Raw genomic sequence first — 14,404 nt, forward strand, 5'->3', positions numbered from 1 at the left:
ATTTTTAACCACTTTATCCAATACAGGGTCACAAGGGAGCTGAAGCCTATTCCAGCAAGCAAGGAGTGCAAGGCAGGATACGCCCTGAACGGGGACACCAGTCCACCACAGGGCCCACACAGACATGTATACACTCACACCAAAGCCAATTTTCCGAGAAGCCAATTAATCTACCAGTATGTCTTTTGACTGCGAGAGGAAACCAGAACACCTGAAAGAAACCCAAACACTGGGAGCACATACAAACCCCACACAGATATAATAGCACCCCATGTCCAGAATATAAGCCAGGGCCCCAGTGCTGCATGACTGCAATGCTAACCACTGCACCACTGAGCTGCCCCGTAAAACTCTCATACTGTATATGAATAATTCTGTATAATAACCAATGTGTATTTAAACCAGACTTGGTTAAAAATAAATGTATAGACGACATTTCAGGTGAGATAACCTGCAATTCCTTTATTTAAAGTGATAAAGTAAAATAAAAACAAGATACTATATCATTCTTAGCAGGCTAGCTTCCACATTCCTGCTTCTGTTTCTGACTGTAGCCCTTTGTGCATGTGATCCAGTTTATGCCGTTGCACTTGGGAAGAGCTATCTAATGTGAAGCCTCGACTCAAAAAAGGAAAAAAAAATACCCCTTAGGCTATAGCTTGCACCTCCAACACATTTTCCATTATTTCCAGTCTGAGTTTGAAGTTTGTGCTATCTCTAATAGAAAAAGCAGAAGAAGAGTAGCTGCAAATGAGCAGCCTTAAGAAAAAAAAGTAATAGTCTGCAAGCAAGATGCTTCGGAGAGACGGAGCTAGAGATAGTTGTCCCAGCTACCGAGATAAAAGCTACATTACATGAAATTAATGGAGGCTGCATGAGACGTACATGAATCACTGTTTCAACACTATGAAACTGGTACAAAGGAATAAAGGAATCTGAGGACTAACTACATCTTCAAAGGTCTCCCATTTAGCTAGCTAACATGGTCCTGACACAAGCAGGGGGAGAATATTGGAAAAAAAGAACCGCTGCAATACAATGAATGAGACCATATGAGCTGTATTGGAGCCGTATGCATTCTATTTAGCTGATATCAAACACAGTTTAATGAAAGTTAAATAGTTTCTGAGGAGTGCATGAGCTGGAACAGATTAGATTCCACCGAGGGGTCTGTCAGCGCATTGTTGCTCACATGTATTCCCTGCTCAGAGCTGCCACAATTCCAGCACTCCATTAGCAATACACAAAAGACTTATGCAGATAGCAGACATAAGCAACTACCGCCATGTTGGGTCATAAAAGATGAAGAGTTTTAACTTGGCATGTTCATCTCCAAATAAATCTTTGTAATTTGAAAGTGACAAGAAGAGATTTATGAAGGAATAAGTGCGTGCTTCTCAAAGAATTTATAGTGTAGCGCAAGGAATATGTAAATTGCTGGCGAGAAAAGGTATAGCAGGTACATAACAAGCATTTGATTATATGGGGCATAATGACATGAATGCATGCAGTGCCCTTTTGATCTGTGTATGATTCACACCCCTCTCTCCAATGTCTCCTCTTTTTATTCCTCCTTAAAGAGACAAGTTCCAGATTTTTTCTGAGTTGTTTTGTTTCAGAAACATACATTCAAATTAATATTTTACTATATATATACTTTTAGATTTCAAAATACTTTTCCAAATGGGAGCAGGTTACCAAAAGTAAGTGCAAGCCCAATATTTGCTTAAAATAATAATGAAATTCTTGCATTAATGAACTACGATTTCAAAATGGTATTTTTCAGAGCATGTGTGTGGGAGGGGTAGGGTAGAGGTCTGGGTTGATTTCAAATATCACACTTTATCCTATAATTTATGCAGTACGGTGATGGCTATTAATGCATCTGCTTCTAAAGTGTGTTATTAAACTGACCCTACCCTCATAAAGAGCTACAGAAACAAACAAACAAAAAAACAAAAACAGGAATGATCTTTAACTGTCCGTTATTACAAATGTACCCAGGGCAGAGTGCTACTGTCCTTTTGAGCAAAAATCAAGTATGTTTCCTCGGTGTCTTTAAATTACCAACAGCTGATGACCTTTGAAAAGTGCTAAATTAGTCCAATAAAGCTAATAATTGCTCGATTAGGAGACAATGTAGAGTGAAAGCCTAAAATTCCCTTCAGGACTGGAGTGCAGCTGTGACTTGGGAGAGATGGAGATTTACCAAAAAAAACAAAATCAAGGTTCTTACAGTACAAGGAATATGGCTTTTCATAATGACAATTGAAATACCACACAACACATCTTAAAGCACTTCACAAAAGGAAAAGTACATGCATTCATTTAAAAATGAGCTAAAAATAAGTTTGCATTTATGTGTTGTTATGCTTTTTTGATAACTGTATTGCAAATGTAAAACTATTTTAAAAATGAAGAAAAAAACTCACTTTTCAGGCATAGAAAATAACATGGATTTAAGTATATCCATTTTCTAGCCACTTAATCTAATAGAAGATCGTGGGGGAGCTGGAGCCTATCCTGGCAAGCAGCAGGCCGAAGGCAGGGTACACCCTGGAAGGGACACCACTCCATCACAGGTCACTGACACAGACACACATACTGTACACTCACACCAGAGCCAATTTTCCCAGAAGAATTAAAGGCAAAGGAGCATGAGAATAATATACAGTATAAACTCCACGCTGATAGCGCCCAGTGTCCAGAATTGATCCCAGGACCCCAGCGCTGCGAGGCAGCAATGCTAACTACTGTGCCTCCCCAATGTACTGTAGGTACTGTATATACAGTATGCATCCAAATCATCATTAAACCAACAATATATACAGACTTTGTCCACTATCCATGTCAGGCTTGGCCAACAGCATAGTCGAGATAAAAGGTCTTCTTCAGGTGAGGGAACTTGGCAGCTTTGCCACTTCTTCATACTCTGACCTCTTCACAGTAAAGTATTTGCATGTTGTGGCATGGAATAAACATATCATGAACTAAAATATTCTTTTGGATGTCTCAAAGAATACTTTAGATACCCAGTATCATTTTCAAGTCCCATAAGCTCAAATGAGGAGAAAATAATACTGACATTTTTTCCCTTACATTTTCAAAGGAAGTTTAGTCTTAGTGGCAAAGCCCTCGTGCAGATTTGATGGCTTCGCAAGTATCAAGTGATATGTTTTCATGAATTCCACATTATTTGTTTTTCAGCATAGGACAACCTTGTTTTAATCGCTACCTGATCCTAGTTTTTACAAACCACAAAGGAGGTTATGAGTTAGCAGCATGGCATTTCAGAGCCTCACCTTTATTCATCTCACTTGTGCTCACTCCTCATGGATTGCAAGGGTCCTGTAAAAAAAAAAAGATTTTAGGTCAGTACAGATGTAAGAGAATCTAGTATGACAATTCCAAGAATCAGCAAGTTTGATAAGAAATGTAACATTTCAAAAATCATACTCAAATCAAAATCAAATTTGATTTATCAATTATTGAACAGCAAGATTCTAGCCTTGAAAGATATGCTAGAAGTTTTTAGCATCCCATTACTGAAATAAAAACAGCTTGTATAGCAATTACCCCAATTTAAAGTGTGAATTAAATTTGGTTTCAAATAAACCTGTTGGAAGTTAACACCACATTTGTTTCTTAATACACTATTAAGGGCTTTTTAAGGAATAAAAATGAATTTACCTGTTTGTAAAGAAAAACACATTTGTGGTTCAGCCCTCATTTTAAGCTTCATTTACTTTATCTTCGCCATAAAACTTGGAAGCAATTTTCATGAGCTTTGCCTCATTTTTAAAGTAAAGCATTTAAGAAGGTTTCATTTTATGGGTCAAACATTCGAAGTGTTCTGGCACATACACATTTTTTATATTTTTTACAAACCTTTAAGAGACTGCATAAAGTTGCCTATAATCTATAAATAAATATATATATATACAGTATGCTGAGCATCAAAAGAAACATGACTCAATTCATGTGCATTAAAAAAAAACAAAAGATTTGGATTTGAGATATTGATTTTTTTTTTTTACTTTCCTCTTGATTAATCATTCAACATAATATACTCCAGTGACTTTGACTGTTGCATAAGCACTTAATCACCTAAAATTGTTGAGAGAGCTGATTGGGCACACATGATGACATGATTTAACTTGTTAGATGTCAATCCTGTTGAAAGTTAAAAAAGAAAACACAGCGAAACCAATGTTTCCTGTACTGCCTGCCACTGGCATGTTGCAGTCTTCACTGTTGATCACCATCTGAGCTGTTCACAGTCAATAATTTCTGACCTAGCAAGATATTACATAGAAACCCAGTCCATCAATATTTAGCCATGATCTGGCAGACCAGGAGTCACAATACTTTGCCAAGATCAATAGGGAAGACCAAGCGTTATGGTTTGCATATGAGTTTCTAGTCACCACTCGGCTTGTCTCATTTTGTGAGTGATTGCAATGTTCCTGCACACTGTTACATTGATCAAGTCCAAGGACTTTACTTCCTGAAGGCTCTTCTTGACATGGCAACCTTTCAGCAGGACAATACATGTCTTCATGCTGTTTGTGTAACAGTGGTCGTCTTGCAAGGTGAGAAAGTGACACCTACAGTAGGCATGGAAGCCTTATTGAACATTTTTGGAATGTGCTGAACTGATGTGTAGTATGTAGAGCTCACAGACTAGTGAGGAGACACATTGTTATCCAGGTTCTACAAAAAAAGGAATGTAACAGAATCTCATAAACAATGTCTCCAATCTGAAACAGAGCCTGCATTGCTGTACAGCTTATATAGCTTCCACTCGTGGCCTCACACTTCTAGGCTGTTGCTCACTATAGAACCCTCCTGAACATCCCTGTTGATGACAATTGTTAATTAGCATAATGATTTTGCCTGTCATGTTTGTTCAATAAAATACCAAAGTACAGATTACTACAAAATCCATCCATTCATTTTCTAAACTGCTCTGTCCAGTACAGTGTCTCAGGGAAGCCAGAGACTAACCCAGCAATCAACAGGGTTCAAATTAAAATACAAACACACACAGTACCTTCACTCCAGGTTCATTAGTTTCACAGAACCCAATTAATCTACAGTACCAGTATGTCTTCACACTGTGGGAGGAAACCAGAGAACCCAGCAGACATCCACGCCAACTGGGGAAGTACATACAAACTCCCCACAAATAACACCCTAGAAATTGAATCCAGGGCCCCAGCAAACCACAGTGCCACCATGCCTTCTACCCTAATAGACAATGATTTTCATTTTTCTTCTAATTTTGTGAATTTGTTGCAGTTAAGATAGGTTTCTTTTGATACTCCATATATGGAAGAAATTAATGTGTTTCATTCTTGGTATCCAAAAACAAAGGTGAATGGTTTGATTAAACTTGGACTAATCTGGTTATTGATGTCATCAAATACATTTGTAGCTACGGTACTACAAGATGTCATGTTTAATGTATCACTGTAGGACCTAGCAAAATAAAAATGATATACTGTATTTATTAATTTTATCATTTAGGGCACAGCTATATTGATTTATATTAGACTCAAACATAGGGATCTTGTTGTTTTCTTAAACAGCTAAATACAAACATAGAAAGTCATTTAAAACAAACTTAATTAAATATGTCTGTAGAAATATTAGTCTTGTGAAAGATTTTGAGGAAAAATGATATGATCCTTTCACATGGCAGTGGAGAAAGACTAACGAAGATGGTGCGTTGCTTGAATACTGTTTGTATAGACCGTCCAAGGGTGGTGAGATATTTCATAATGAATCCTATGGATCTCCTGTGATTGTAGTAAGAAATGACTGCAGGGGCAGCCCAGAAAGGGAAATGTGAGATTTTGCATAAATGAATGCATCAAAGTTTCCATTTAGGTTTATCAACTTACTGTAAGTGCCTTTCAAAAATCTTGCACTGAACAGGAACTTGGGATGTTGCAGGAGATCCATTTGTGCAAATAGGAAACAGATTTATAAGAAAACTAGAAACACATTTTACAGGGATTGCGTGTGATAGTGTGTATAAGAAGGTGGGGGTTTACCTGAAGAAAGTAACTAAGCTTATTTTAAAGAAAATTAATTTGGAGTGAGGAGCTATGTTAGATGCACAGGAGCATGTATACGTTAAGGCTGCAAAACCTTCTTCGGGTGTGTCACACCTTGTACATATTTGTTAATGTGCTAGGCTTTTTATATTCCTGCATAATGACCTCTTAACTTAAAAATCTACTGTATGCTAATTAAGTACAATCATGATTATACTGCAGTACAGACACAGTATAAGTAACTTAATTTACATATAGTATATAAGTACTGTATCTGATGATCTGTCACATTGCATGTGTATTTATGTAAATACATTTATGGAGCTCTTGAACAGAAGGTAAAGATATTTTTCTTGCTATATTTCAAGCACAGGCTGATGAACAGCAGAGGAGGAACTGTCCAGGGCTTCAATAGGCTTGTTTCAATGCTTGGCAGCTGCTTGCGTGACATGGCCTACATGACATTCTCAGTTTGTAACCCCCCAAACAGTCATTTAGGATTCAGGCTGCCAATTTGGTGTCTATTTTGTTGTTATGAGAGCGCATTTCCCTTTGGAAGTTAGCTGATGAAATACAAACTTACATCACATTTGATCTTGCCACTTCCATTGGGGAGGTGACATTTATACTGCGATGCATTTATGTGCAGGCTAAGCCAGTGGATTGAAGGCAAGTGGAAAAAAAGTGCTATTTCTGAGAGAAAAGAGATAAAAGTTCCTCAATTTTATAGTATTTTTTTAAATCGCTTATGGAAATGTATTTAAATTGGTGTATTTAATTAATCCACTTCTGCAAACAACCATCATAAGTTAAAACTTTTTAGGCAAAAATATAACAATTTTGATCAATACATCCTATTTAAGTGATCAGAGAGTTGCAAATATTCAAGTCTTGTTGAGATTTTATTAAAAAAAGACTAAACCGAAAACATTATACATTTACTTTGTATGTTTGTAAGTAGTATCATACTATTTTAATTCTCATATATGAATATTATTGGCTGCTGTTTGTTTCTGTGAGTTTCTAAGTGAACCATCAAAAATGGCAAAGGATGGGTTAATCTTCCCGAGAGCTTTGCCCAGTGGATTGTTTATCGACTGAGAAAGAAGGTCTTCTTTCTTTCTGTGAGTTAAGTCAGCCTCTCTTTTGTTTGACGCTGCCCATTTGAGGAAAGCTTATCCCTGACCTTCTGCCGCAGAGACTGATGACAAGGACGACTTGCACTAACCTTGACATTCACCAGGCTAAATGGCTTTTTCCACAAGTAGTCAGCAAACAGGGAGAGACAGTCAGCAAGAGGCCAAGAACTAATGAATCTATACCTGAGAGAAACTTAGCAGCAACTGCTACTTTAAAGGAACAGTGTCCCCTGCTTGGAGCAGTTTCTATTGGACTCAGTGATCTGTATTGACTTTTAAAGTCTACATGGTACGCAAATTAATAAAAGTAAAAAAGCAGAATGCCACTGGTCTCACTTTTCAAGCTTTGCAGTAGTACTGTAGGTCACCTTAATGTAGTATCATAGCACACAGATTGCTCTGAGTCCTGTTAAAGGCAATCAGCATTTTTATTACTAACAAGATACAGCAGTACTGCTCAACATGGGCTAATTACCACACAACAATTCCTTTGGCTCTGTTGTATGTGTGTCCTTTAACACTGTTGTTTTGGAGTTTCTGAAGTAAACATTATTAGTGGTCCAAACTTAATTGTGGAGATCAGCTGTCCTTTACCACCTAGAGGTCTGAGTCTCCTGAGCTGACTTGCGAACATGTGATGGGAACACAACAAGTGTCTTGGTCTCAGTGGCACCAGCCTGGAGGTCATTGTCCTTAGCAATAAGGAGTCATGATTTCCCTTGTTGGAAAAGGTTGGAAAACCTTTGTTTCGTACAAAGCAAAAAACAGATTCAGGTATACTGTACCACTACCACCAAGGGGTGCTCTACAGCAATTGCATTTCCGTGGAAAGTACTGTCTTGTTAAAAGAAAACAAAGGGCACATTCATGGCTAATCATAAGCTGACACTGGAAACCTATTAGGCTGCACATTACTTTAACACAATTTTTTGTCACACCACTTAACTCTCTGTCCTTTGTCCCTAATTTGATAACATGGAGGCAGGTGAAAACAGTCCTAACCTTTATGGTTGTTTACTGTATATTGTAACAAGCCATGCGGTGACCTCTATGAAGTTTACAGTCATACTCAAGGGACAATGTTGGCTGTAATGAGTTTCCCACTGGGAACTAATTTCTCACTTGCTGGGTGTTGAGGTACTTTGAGCTGACTGGGGAGAGTTTTGATTCGCTGCCATAGATCAAGAAGGGTCCCTTTACTGAAAAATGGCTTTTGTGTTGTTCTTGTTTGTGTTGTTGCCATGGCAAACTGAACAAGCTGCATTTACAGTTGACCACTCCGCACTAAAGGGAGGAAAACACCCTTATCTATTTTATAGCACCATAATGATGAGTGTTTCTTACAATTACATCAGTCACAATTCAGTGGTAAAATTTTGAAACTTTTTTATGGCCAAATGTTTAAAATAATTTTGAATATATAGATTAAGACCACTAGAAAATCTTAAGAAATATAATATAATGGATAGCAGTAACAATATTAATGAAATAATAACTTTTTAAAATAAAGGATGTAATTTAGAAACATGGAAAATGATTTTAGGGAGCAAGTACAGTATTTGTTGGTGCATACTGTAACTCCTAAAAAGAGAAAAAAATTGTATCCGTTTTCTTAACTACAACATTATAGCATTTGTCTTTCATGCCACTCAAAACAATCAGGAACCACTCTTTCACTTTCCATACACTGTTTTAAAAAACGCCCCTGTCCCTCGGGTTGTGTAACCCCTATACCTCATGGCCGTGGGGTAAACAGTTCAAACTGAGAGCAGGAAGAAACATGATCAAGTTCTCTTGGGGCATGACATGTGGAATATACTTAAATAAACAGTTTCTTGTGTCTTTTTATCAGATGCTTTTTGAAGCCCTAAGTCCCCGAAACAAATGGTCAAAGGGGTTTTACAAAAGCAACCATTCAGTAAGCTTGTTGTGTCCCTGTTAAGGCTCTTTATATAGACCCATGTTAAGGAACAGGCTTTTTTCCCCTCTTTGTTTGTGAAACTTCTCAACCTTTCCTCTTCTGAGGCCTGAGGACAAAAACCCTGCAGCAGTGTACTGAAAAGAAGCAGAGGTATGCGGGCATAGCTAATGCCATATATATTACGGAGGGCAGCTGACTCTCAGAAGACTGTTTACTGTCTTTTTTCTGGTGTCAAGAGGAAGGAGGATGTGCAGACAGGCAATCCTTGTCCAGCAGAGGTCAATTGATATAGCAGATAGGCAGCTCCAAAGGAATTCAAATTTTACTGTACTGTTTCGTCTTAGTGCTGCCAAGGGACACTTTGTTCTACCAGGCTTAACTTTGCTCAGGCAAGAAATAAAATAAACTCATGGAGATAAAATGCTTCCTCCTCCTTGGAGATATCTTCTGAGTCCCCCTCAGAAGATAAAGATTCCACTTTTTCAAAGTTTTATTTCACTGAACACTTAAACGGTTAAATAGCTTGGAGTTGTATTCCAATTCCAAAAAAGGTCCCTTCTTAAATATTGTCTTAAATGTCTATTGCCAATTTGGATTAAAATTAAAAGACAATTCTTACTGTATAGAAATATATATACATACATAAATATATAGAAAAGCAGTTTCTACAGTTAGCTCAGAAATGACTTAACATCCATAACATGACACAAAGCAGGTACAGTACTATCCATTTCTGCTGGGAGAATTTATATCATTTCATACAATCAGTCACTAATGAAAGGTTGCACAACTCCTGCAGGACAAGTATTCTGTGATTGTATTTGGCATGTGCTAACTTTAATGTTGACCCCATTGATGCATTATGGAATCATAATTTTTAACAACCATTTAAATTGGTCTCAACATTTTTGAGAAAAGAGCTCTGTTGATGTTAAACTCATGACACTGTGTACCCTTGTTTGTAAGGCCCTAATATGCTTTTAATTGAAGAATAAAAAAGAAGAAAGTCAAAGAAGGAAATGGCAACAAATTATGAATCTGAATTTCTACCACTACTCACAATGATTCATAATTTAAGAGTAGATTCCATCTCATTAGGAATCATACTATGAAAGTCGAGTTTGAAACCCTTTCCAAAACAAGACTCTGCCACCTCTGAGTTAGAGATAAGCTGTGCTGGTTCTATTAGCACTTATCCAGGCTGTTCACACCTTGCAATGTCAAGAAGTCATCCACATAGAAGAAAGGGTTAAACAATCATCTTAATGTAATCCTGTTTACTGTTAACGTCTGTAAATTATTTAATAGGGTCTTGCCTACTCAACATATAAAACCTGCCTTATCTCTGACATGGCCATTTGCTCCAACTTTACTGTTCAAAAATATGACTCATAGTTTTATGGCCCTTTCCATATTTGAAGCCACTTTTTTAATCCCTGAACCCTGCTGAACTGTACATTTCCTTAATTACTGTGCTTCTTGTAACAGGGTAATTGGCATGACTTTTCTTGGTTTTAGCTTTAGAGTAGTCCTGCATGTTCGGCAAGAGCCTTTCTTAAGAGCTATTATGAAAATCAGTATATGTAATGCACATAAAAAGGAAAACAGGCTTTTATTGTTTATATTCAAAATGCAATATAAATATCAGAGGTACTGGTTTCAAGACAACCTTTTAATGGGAGGAAAGACATACCGAAACTACTTTGAGCTTAAACAGCCTCCAAAGTCATGGGGAATCTTGAACTTGAACTTGAACTTGAACTTTATTGCCATATGTAACCGGTACTGGTACAATGGAATTCTTTTTAAAAGGCCTCAAATTATCAATAAAAACTGCTGTCAGCTCTTTAATTCTAATTCTTTTAGAGGGTCTGTTGTTCACACTCATGATCATACCTGGGCTAAACACATACCTGTCTTCTGAGTTGACTGAAGCAATTATTTACACAGGCACACAAGCAGCTTCGCTACAGGTAACCTTTTGGAATTGTATCTTCACTATCACTGGAACTGCTGGTTAGTTTTCTGTTATTTTGGTAGCATGATGGAACAATGTCTTAGCAAACAGTAATCAGACTATTAGAAAGGGCAATTCAACAGTATTTGGAATCTGTGAAGGCCATAAATTGACTTTTATGAATTCCATCAAAACATTTCTTTAACGGGGATGAAAAGTGGGAAAGAAAAGAGAAATGAAAAACTTCACAGACACATTCCCACTTGAGTAAAATAAAAGAATAAACAAAAACTATGTTATACTACTGGAACAAACAATATCCATGCAGGAAAACAACATCTGAAATAAATTTATTTTTTTGTAAAACATTAATGTATATTGTGAAGTATCCAAAAAACACCGGCTCCTTATTCTTTTCATGTGTTCTATACTTAATGTGTTATCTTGGATGATATTAAACAGTCTCTGAATTTTATGTATAAGAAAAGCATCCTGAGTAAGCCAAAACTTGGTCCACACATCTGACCAAAGAAAGGTCAGTGCCAGGTCAGCATGTACTTCTTAAAAAGAATGTTATTTATCTGTAGCAATTTTTTATAATTGCAGACATTAACTGTAAGAGTGAGCCCTCCTGTTCCTGAATCCCTGAACATCTTACAATAGGTTATCATCAAGGAAAAAGCATAGCAGATGACAGTAAATGTGGAAACACCAGTCTGTACTAAAAAATAAGGAAATTAAACTGATTTGTATATGTGGACTACAGCATCACCACTGATAGTACATGCTTTGTGTCATGTTATGGATGTTGAATGAAAGTTTCACTGATCTCTTCTCAGATTTAACGCCAAAATTCAGATTTAAAACTAATCTTTTAGTATCAATGGTGATAGCAAACTAGCAGGAAAAGGAAAATAACTTTAAGAAAACAAAAGAGGAAGATGACTATTTTACTTAATACTGAATCAGTACTGAAAAAAAAATTACCTTTATTTTCAGACCAACATCAATGAGCCTGAAGCTTCCAGCAAGTGCAATGCAATCAGTGGAGCAAAACATAGAGTTGCATCAGTACAAGGAGTTCCCACACAGACACAACTTTAAATGTAAAGTTGAGACGTGTACTGTATGTACTGTCCACCCACATCTCCCAAATATCTGAATCAACATGCATGGATGCAGGTAATTATATTTCTGTACAGTATAGTAGCTGGGTATTTCTGTAAAGATTCTGTCTTGTGAACATACTATATACTGTATATAATTTCCTCTCTACTTTCACTTTTAAAATTAATTAGAATATTGCTGAAACAAATTCCAATACAAAGCCCACAAGAGTATTACAAGTGGAAATCAATAAAGGACGTTGAGGATCTTTGGCTTATTATTACTTTCATACATTAAATTTACAGTTTCAAATGATATCCAGGATTATTACAGTAATATAGATTCATGAATACCCAATTGCAAATACCCAATTGCAAATCAATATGCAAATGAAAGTAAACAGTTTATACAGTATACCTGGATATTAAACACTAAAAGTAAAAACTAATTCTAAAAATTGGTTCTACTTTAGAATCCTGCTCATTGTGGAGTGACAATATTTTCTTAAGATAGACACAGCAGCTGGCTTTCTTTTTCATTCAAAACACCCAAAAAGTAATAGTTAATAATAACACAGGTAGTGTAGAGTAGCTGAATTCAGCTCTTGCTTAACTCTTAAAATCTTCAAAACTCTCTTTCTACATTTTACTTAAAATGCAAACTGTATTGATTGCAAATGGACAAGAATGTAGAGGTACTGTATGTGTGTTTAATGTTTCCTCTATTTTTTTTCTGTTGAAAAAGGAGTGTCAAGAAGGAGATTCTTTAAAAACAGAAATATATATATATATGTGTTCTTTTTTGATAGTGACTTTAAATTTGACAAATTTGTGAATGAATTTTAGATTTTCAAATAGAATCAAAATTCACTTTGATAGCTTTGTATTCACTTTGTAGCTAATGGTTTGTATTTTATTACACTTTAACACATTGTTTGTGTAATTTAATCAATTAATTATATAGCTCCTTAAATATACAGTATGTTCATCTGTTCTTATTGGTCAAGCCAGTGACACGGAAGGAATCAAAAACTGTTCAGCAGGGACAGCCTTTAGTAATACAGCCAGACAAATACTAAAATACTTGTAAATTTGAATTAATCTGAGGTTCGGATAACTGCAATTCTTCAATGGCAGTGCACAATTGGCAAAGGGCTGCCAGGATAAGGTTTGGATTAGTTGGCAGGCCGCTATCTACTTGCTTTTGGCAGACATCAACAGCAAATTGCCAGGCACCTGCAGGCATCTTGAGATGTTCCACTCCTCCAATTTATGCTCCCTGTCCAGCCAGGTGATGCAGAAATTATGGCATGTTAAATGACAGTGTCTCTGGAAAGAGGCAAGTTGGATGATATTAAAATGTTGAGTCTCCAAAGCATTAAGAATTAACACACTCTATGTCATTAGACTTCAGCATCACTGCCAGCTGACAAGAGTACCTGTGATTGCCTGTTATCTAGCCAGTAGTATAATAATCCAAAACAGGATCATCAGATGCAAAGGACCAACTTGAGGGATCTTAGAACTGAGGGTTCAAAACATAACAACTATGGCTGCTAATGCAATCTGACACATTGGAAGATCTCAGCCCAATTACAGTCATCAGGTGACCAGGAAAGGGTACCTTTTACCCTGTAGGGTTTGCATAGCAGAATGAATGAAAGCACTGTGGATAGGGAAGCTGGCACTTCTCGATCAGCCTTTTCAGATCTCATTGTCTGATGGTAGACCACATGTATACAGGAGAAACCATTGAACTCTCATTGAAGATCATTAATAACAGTATTAGGAGTTTGTGTATTTGTCCAAGGGAATGACCTCAAACAAAGGTACTGTATGCTAGTATCAGCTTGATACCAATTTTCCACTTTTGTAGTAGCAATTTTACAACACATTGAATCTCTTTCCCTCCTGGCCAGTTCATTTAAGACTTTCTGTGTCAAACTGGCATTGACTTCAAGCACTAGAACTTTGAAAGACAAAATCTTAACCTAGGGATGAGGTGGATATGTGAGTGTTGATGATTTCCAAATTTTGGTCTTCTGGTAGACACACAAAGTATGAATCAAATACAGAGTAACTGGCTAGAATGTAACACTTTAGTAATATCACACAATGTCTGACCTTTTTGTCAGAAATTCTTAGGAATAATGAAATTGTCCTTTTCAAAACTTACAGAATACATTTCTGCTTACTCATCTTTAATCTGATGTTGCATT

General features: G+C 36.7%; 1 long non-coding RNA gene across 7 annotated transcripts in view; it reads right to left on the reverse strand.

Annotated features, from left to right (window-relative positions):
• The window catches only part of LOC138223889 (uncharacterized), a 455,431-nt gene that overhangs the window by 135,748 nt on the left and 305,279 nt on the right, over positions 1-14,404 (reverse strand). For all 7 annotated transcript variants that reach the window (XR_011182303.1, XR_011182302.1, XR_011182300.1 and 4 more), the window contains one exon: positions 3,303-3,348. This is a non-coding gene — a long non-coding RNA (uncharacterized lncRNA). The remainder of the gene's footprint in view (positions 1-3,302; positions 3,349-14,404) is intronic.

Source organism: Lepisosteus oculatus, chromosome 17 (genome assembly GCF_040954835.1).
Source record: "Lepisosteus oculatus isolate fLepOcu1 chromosome 17, fLepOcu1.hap2, whole genome shotgun sequence".
NCBI classification, from domain to species: domain Eukaryota; kingdom Metazoa; phylum Chordata; class Actinopteri; order Semionotiformes; family Lepisosteidae; genus Lepisosteus; species Lepisosteus oculatus.